Raw genomic sequence first — 8,600 nt, 5'->3', positions numbered from 1 at the left:
CTGCCGTTGCTGGCCACCCCCTAGCCTCTATCTTCTTCAGCAGCCTCCACCATCTACGACTCGTTCTCGGCCTCCGCCACTGCCGTCATCATTGTTTTGGATTTCAAACTCAAAGTCTAGAATATTCTACCTTGAGTTTGAGGGGGATGTTAGAATATATATAAAATATATAATATTTACCGTATATTCCATAATTAGATTGATATTGAAATATTCTCTATTTATGGGTTGATTGTAATCATATATTGAGATTATACTCAAATAAAAGGGATTTGATTATTATACTTGTATTTAGTCATTACCCTACAAATAAAGACCTTTGTACTGTAGACAAATCAAGTTAATGAGCACAATGTAGCCCTTAGGGGTATTTCGTGTGGTGGACGTAGGTGTCTAACACCGAACCACAAGTACTTCTTTGTGTTCCTCTTATAATCCAAATGGTTACTATCTCTCTCAAGCCAAATATGCTTCAAATCTCCTCTCACGAGTTGGCCTTACTGATTGCAAAATTGTTGATAGCCCTCTAAAGACAAATGTCAAACTTCGTGCCACTGATGGTTAGTTACTTTCTGATGCCACTCTCTATCAACAGTTAGTTGGAAGTCTCATCTATCTTACTGTGACACGATCGGATCTTGCCTATGCGGTTCATCTTGTTAGTTAGTTTATGACCGCACCACGCTCAGTTTCTTTATGCGGCTGTTCTTCGCATCCTTCACTACGTGAAGGGCACTTTGTTTCATGGTTTGCATTTCTCTTCTCACTCATCATTAGACTTACATGTATATTCAAATGCTGATTGGGCAGGTGATCCCACTGATCGTCGTTCCCCTAAGGGTTATTGTTTCTTACTTGGTGATTCTCTTATCTCTTGGCGTAGCAAGAAATAATATGTTGCTGCCCACTCTAGCACTGAAGCTGAGTATCGTGCTCTTGCTCGAAGTGCGATTCAGATTGCGCATAATGATGTATTTCATGAACGTACTAAACACATTGAGATCGACTGTCATTTTTTGTGCAATCATCTTTTGAAAGGAACTCTCAGTCTCTATCCTATTACTTCCGCTGATCAGTTGGCCGATGTGTTCATCAAAGCACATTCACCTGGACTGTTTCATTATCTTATTTCCAAACTCAAGTTGGCATCTACATTAACACCTTGAGTTTGAGGGGGGATGTTAGAATATATTCAGAATATATTTTGATATTCACCATAATTGCTGATTTGATCTCTTTTCCCTGTACATTAATTATGCGATTGTATTTCCTATTTTATCTGGCCTTATTCAACTATAAATAGGCCCACTTTGTATACAGTTTACACACAGAAATATAATATTTAGTTCATCCCTATACTCTCTAGTTATTTTAACATGGTATTAAAGTTTATATATTTTAACATGGTATCAAAGGCACTTTCTTGTGGCCTTCAACGTCATTGACATTTTCGGGTGTTCTCTCCAACAATCTCATTGTTCCGCTGCATCCACCTTCCACGCTCCTCTATGTGTCACCACGCGCGCCACGCACCGGTTAAGTTCGGTGCGCCGATCTGATAACAGCCTAAGTGGACTCATTTTCTTTTTATTTTTGGCCCTTTTTGGATTTTGGCCCGTCGTCGGCCCATTTTGAAGTTTGGTTCATTGTCAACCTTGGCCTGTTGTTGGCCCTTTTTGAAGTTTGGCTCATTGTCAGCCTTGGCCCGTTGTCAGCCCCTTTTGAAGTTTGGCTTGTTGTCAGCCATGGCCCGTTGTCGGCCCCTTTTTAGAGTTTGGCCCGTTGCCCGCAACAGCCACCTACCGCCGTTGCTGGCCACCCCCTAGCCTCTATCTTCTTTGGCAACCTACACCATCTACGGCTCGTTCCCAGCCTCCGCCACCACCATCATCATTGTTTCGGATTTCAAACTCAAAGTTACAGAATATTCCACCTTGAGTTTGAAGTGGATGTTAGAATATATGAAAAATATATAATATTTTCCGTATATTCCATAATTAGATTGATATTGAAATATTCTCTATTTATAAGTTGATTGTAATCATATATTGGGATTGTACTCAAACCAAAGGGATTTGATTATTATACTTGTATTTAGTCATTACCCTATAAATAAGGACCTTTGTATTGTAGACAAATCAAGTTAATGAGCACAATGTAAGTTATATAACCTTTAGGGGTATTCTGAGTGGTGGACGTAGGTGTCTAACACCGAATCACCCATACTTCTTTGTGTTCCTCTTTTGATCCAAATGGTTACTATCTCTCTTAAGCCAAATATGCTTCAGATCTCCTCTCACGAGCTAGCCTTACCGATTGCAAAATTGTTGATAGCCCCCTAGAGACAAATGTCAAACTTCGTGACACTCACTGTGAGTTACTTTCTGATGCCACTCTATATCAATAGTTAGTTGGAAGTCTCATCTATCTTACTGTGACACGACCGAATCTTTTCTACGAGGTTCATCTTGTTAGTCAGTTTATGACCGCACCACGCTCAGTTCATTATGCGGCTGTTCTTCGCATCCTTCACTACGTGAAGGACACTTTGTTTCATGGTTTGCATTTCTCTTCTCACTCATCATTAGATTTACATGTATATTCAGCTGCTGATTGGGCAAGTGATCCCATTAATCGTCGTTCCACCACGGGTTATTGTTTCTTACTTGGTGATTCTCTTATCTCTTGGCGTAGCAAGAAACAATATGTTGTTGCCCACTCTAGCACAGAAGCTAAGTATCATGCTCTTGCTGACACCACCTCTGAGCTCTTCTGGCTCTTACATGATATTGGTGTTTCTCAAACCTCTAGTTCTCTTATATTTTGTGACAATTGAAGTGCGATTCAAATTGTGCATAATGATGTATTTCATGAACATACTAAACACATTGAGATCGACTGTCATTTTGTGCGCCATCATCTTTTGCAGGGAACTCTCCGTCTCTGTCCTATTGCTTCCGTTAATCAGTTGGCCGATATGTTCACCAAAGCACATCTACCTGGACGGTTTCGTTATCTTGTTCCCAAACTCAAGTTGGCATCTACATTACCACCTTGAGTTTGAGGGGGGATGTTAGAATATATTCTGATATATTCTGAATATATTTTGATATTCACCATAATTGCTAATTTGATTTCTTTTCCCTGTATATATATATTTTGATATTATTCTACAATATTGTACATTAATTTCATGATTGTATTTCCTATTTTATCTGGCATTATTCAACTATAAATGGGCCCCATTTGTATACATTTTAATACACACAAAAATATAGTATTCAGTTCATTCATATATTCTCTAGTTATTTTAACAATTAAAATGGCAAAAATAAAGTATTATATTTATATACTCTAGAACGACTACAATAACCTTTGATTCTTGTAGGGAAAATTGCATGTATTTTCTTTCTTTTTTTTTAAACAAAATATATATATATATATATATATATATATATATATATATATATATATATATATATATATACTACAAACTAATTTTTGTAAATAAAACTGAACATTAAGGGCTACAGTTAGCAATTATTGTCTCTGACTATCAACTGCAACCACCTTATGCGATTATCCAAATTTTCATAACCGCTCCACCTTAGGCGGTTAATGGTTTTAAAATAATTGCCAGTTAGCGATTATTAAAACTTATAACCACATCGCATAATTGCTTTTTATAAATTGAATCGTTTGGGCCTATTTTGGTTTTTTGGCCTTCCTTTAGCCTTTTCTTATGGATTATTTTAGATGGTTTTGGACATTTTTTAACATACCTCTATCAAAAAATAGGGGTGTCAATGCGGGCGGTTAAAAACCGTCCGCTAACCCATAACTGCTAATCGCTTAACCGTTTAACCGTATTAACTGCTAACCGCCTATCAATTAGAGGTTAGCGGTTATTGGGTTTACTAACCGTAACTGCTAACCGCCTTTTTATATAATATATTTTTATAATTATAATTATAAAAATATTTATACATATAACACAATCACTTGATCATTAAATCACAATTTTTTTTTAAAATTAATTAAATCACAATTTGAGTATTAATATATTATCACTATAATTTATATGATTATATCATATAATCACTTGATCATTAAATCACAATTTTTTTTAAAAAATAATTAAATCACAATTTGAATATTAATATATTATCACTATAATTTATATGATTATATCACATGATCAATTGATCATTAAATCATTTGATTATACATATATAATATAACATAACTCATAAGTATACCAATTCATACTAATACAACAATTAAATATCTAGAGACATATTTCCAATGTATGTTATAAACTTATAAGTCTATATATATTATAAGTCTATATATGCATATGAATAATATAAATGTATAATATCAATACTTAATCATATGATTCAATGACAATTCAAATACTTTATTTAAGACATCAAGTGAATCATATTATTAATGTATAATGATGATATGATTCGTATAATATCAAATTAAGTAATTGACATTGGATTAAACAATGACCAATGTGTTACTTATAAACACAATTTAAGTATTAATGTATTATCATTATAATTTTAGTCATTTATATATTATCACTATAATTGATATGATTATATCACATGATGACTTGATCATTAAATCATATGATTAGATAATAATAAATAATACATATATAATATTACATAACTCATAAGTTATAAGTCTACAAGTTAATCATATGATTCATGTACAATGATAATCACAATTGATTCAATTGAATTAAACAATATATTACTTATAACTACAATTTAATTAAAGCATTATTAGATACTTTAGGAATTTAGGATTTAGGAGTTTGAACATTACCATTTACCATTAGATATTAACAATTCAAAGAAAAAAAGATTATAAGTAAATATGATAATAATTTAAATAATTAATCATATGCTATAATTTAATGAGATTATATGATTATATAATATCAAATTAAGTAATTGACATTAGATTCAACAATGTGTTACTTATAATCACAATTGAAGTATTAATGTATTTTTTGAACATTTTTTAGAAAAAGAAATTTAACCATTTTTTGAAAAAAAAAAAAAAAATTAACCATTTTTTGAACAATTTTGAATTTTTTGAACCATTTGTAACAATTTTTTTTTTTTAAATTGAATCATTGATGGTTAATAGTTTTACCCTTGAACCTATTTTTTTTTTTTAAAAAAAAAAGTTATATAGAAGGCAAAACTACGTCATTTTGCACTTCTATATATTCATCTATTTCTTCCCAACCTTAAATCTCACGAAAATCATTTCAAAATCACTCAGCAGGAGCACAGCAGCCTCTCTTAAACTCTCACCGTGACACCATCTCAACTCTCGTCTCTCAGCTCTCTCAAGCTCACCCGCTACTCACGCTCGGCTCAACGAAAATATTGGGCAGTTTCTTTCTCAAATTAGACAGCCAAGGTCAGTGATTTTGGGTTCATTTTCTTGGAGTTTTTGAAGTGCTCTGTGTATTGTGTAGTTGCCCGAGCTACTTTGATTTTTGATTTCCTACTATTTTACAATTTTTTTTCCAATGATTTTGGTTGTTTATTGTGTATTTGTGATTATTGGGGTATAATCGAAATGAGTTTTGGATTATATTGTGTATGGCAGCCGTATGGGGTATTGGGGGTTGATTTGGTTTATATATATATATATATATATATATATATATATTCAAAAGGCTTGAATCATTCAATATATAACGATAAATTGCATTTTCTTCTCCAATAATGCAAATAAAAACAGGGAGACATATTTGTTCTTTTAACTCCTTTTCGAGTACTCCAAAGAGAAAAGGGCAATGTGAGCAACCTAGCTCACAGGCCTTTATGGGATATCCAAATTACATGCAACTCCAATTATAGAGGATCTCAATCTTATGGACATCTAGTTTTCAGAAAAATACATGCATTAACAAATAGGTATAATTTTTCAGAACTAGACTTTTGAATCTCAGATTGGATATAAGACATCAGGTCTTGCAATCCAATGCACACACAGATATATAGATATTTGCACAGTCATCATGCCTGTTGAACAAGTGTTTAGTAAACTTATCAAAAAAAAGTGTTTAGTAAATCTAATTAATCCTATAAATTGTTCTTTGTATTCTTTGATAACCCACTCAAAACTATGGCAGTCATATTGGCGGGGTTGATTTGGTTTATATATTAAGAAGTGGTTTATTATTATTTGCTTAGAAAAACAAAAATAATTGCTAAAGGAGAACTGATTTTGTAAACTAATTTATTGATTTTTGTGCTTTTCCTTAGTTTTCTTGGCGACAGTAAGGCTTCAATCTTGTTGATTGAGTTATTTAAAGGAGTTGACGACTGTGGAATTAGAGTCAAGAGAATAGGTACTGGACATAACTGATAATCATGTTTGCTTATTAATATTTGTGTTTTGGTTGATGGTTTGTACGTTTGTGATGATGGCTTGGCTTCTTTACTGAGAAAATATATGAAGGCTAAACTGTTGTGTTTTATATTGGCATTTTTTAGGTGTGTTTTATATATATACTTTGGGATTTTGTCAAGCATCAACGAGTTTCAGTAGATTATTGCCAATCTCAGGTATATTATTTGTTCTCTTTATATATATTATATATACATATCTATTACAAACTCATTGATAAATGTTTACAGCTCATTGTACATATCTATTAATTTAAGTAGGTTTTACAAATAAAAGTATGTATATTAAATTGTTTACTGGTGTTTATCAACTGTATTAGATGGATGACACTTTGAGTGATGCAAGTATCTCACCAACGAGTAGCCCTCCACCTGTTATGGAAGTGCAAAATGTTGAAACACATTCCTCTGAAAATGTTAGAAGTTCCTCACCTTCCCAACAAACCAAAAAACCTACAAATCAATCTATTGTGTGGGAGCACTTCAAAAAAGTGGAACCAATTGACAAGGACAACCCTAAAGCTAAGTGTAATCACTGTAGCAAGTTGATAGGGTGTCACTATAGGAGAAATGGTACTTCACCCATGATGACCCACCTTACCCATGGTTGCCCAACATCTCCACTTTTGAAATCGAAATTACCTAAAGGCCAAACTCTGTTGCAAATGTCACTTAAGAAATCGGTCAAAGGCACTACTGGCAACCAATTGGGATTCAAGAAGTATGATCCGAAAATTTTAAGGAATGGGTTGGCTGAGTATTTCATTGAGAGCGAGATGCCTTTTAGGCATGTGGAGAGTCATTCATTTAGAAAATGGATGAATTTAGTTGAACCTAGGTTCAATATACCAAGTCGTAATACTCTACAAAAATATTGCATGAAAGTGTGTGAAAGAGAAAAGCTTGCGTTGAAGAGTGTTTTGTGTGGTAAAAGGATTTGCATCACTACTAACATATGGACATCCATTCAAAATTTGAACTACATGTGTGTTACCGCTCACTTCATAGATAGAGATTGGATACTACATAAGAAAATAATCAAATTTTGTCTAATTTCCAATCATTCGGGTGAGCAAATTGGAAAAATGTTGGAGAGTACATTGTTAGAGTGGGGGATTGGTGGTGTTTACACCTATTACAGTTGATAATCCTTCGGCCAATAAATTGGGGATTGATTATTTAAAGAAGAGGTTGAAGGATAAGAATTATATTGTTTTGGGAGCTGAATTTCTTTACATGCGGTGTGCTGCTCACATTTTAAATTTTGTTGTACATGAAGGCTTGGATGAGTTGGGCGATTGTATAGATAATATAAGGAATGCGGTAAAATATGTGAGGTCTTCATTGTCTAGGATGGCAAAGTTTAAAGATTGTATACAGCGGGAAAATATTACATGTGTGAAGATGGTGTGCCTAGATGTTAAAACTAGATGGAACTCTACATACTTAATGTTGTGTACCGCTGAAAAATACGAAAAAGCTTTTGAGCTACTGGGTGAAGAAGATCATCAGTTTGTTGTTCCTTCTATTATTTATTGGGAAAATGCTAGGGCATTTGTGAAGTTTTTGAAACTTTTTATGATGCCACATTGAAATTTTCAGGTAAATGTTTATAAATTAGTTATTTTCAAATTCACTGTACTTTTTATTATGTATTAATTCATTTTAGTTATATTACGTTTCAGGTTCAAATTGTGTCACTTCCAATTCATATTTCATGCAACTTTGTATTATTCAACATACATTGAATGATTGGTGTTTTAGTTTTGATCTTATCATGAGGAGTGTGAGTCTTAGTATGAAAGAGAAGTATGAAAAGTATTGTGGAGGATATAGAGAACAATACGTACAACAACTACTTGATGTTTGTTGCTTTTGTTCTTGACCCGTGTTCCAAGATAAAGGCGTTAATGTATTGGTTGATAAAATGCCATTAGCCTAAGCGGGCGGAAGATATAGTAAAAATAGTGAAATCCCTCATAAAACGTTTGATGGACCAATACAATAAGTTTAAATCTAGTGAGTCATCTACCATTCAGGCAAATGTAGGAAGTTCAAGTGGTAATTTGAATGTTGGTTGTGATGTCTTGGAAGATAGCGACTACCAATTTAGGAAGATGTTTTCCCAACACATTGAGGAAGAGGATGATTTGG

Source organism: Corylus avellana, chromosome 7 (genome assembly GCF_965113065.1).
Source record: "Corylus avellana chromosome 7, dhCorAvel1.hap1.2, whole genome shotgun sequence".
NCBI lineage: Eukaryota > Viridiplantae > Streptophyta > Magnoliopsida > Fagales > Betulaceae > Corylus > Corylus avellana.
Note: the sequence above shows the minus strand (reverse complement) of the source record.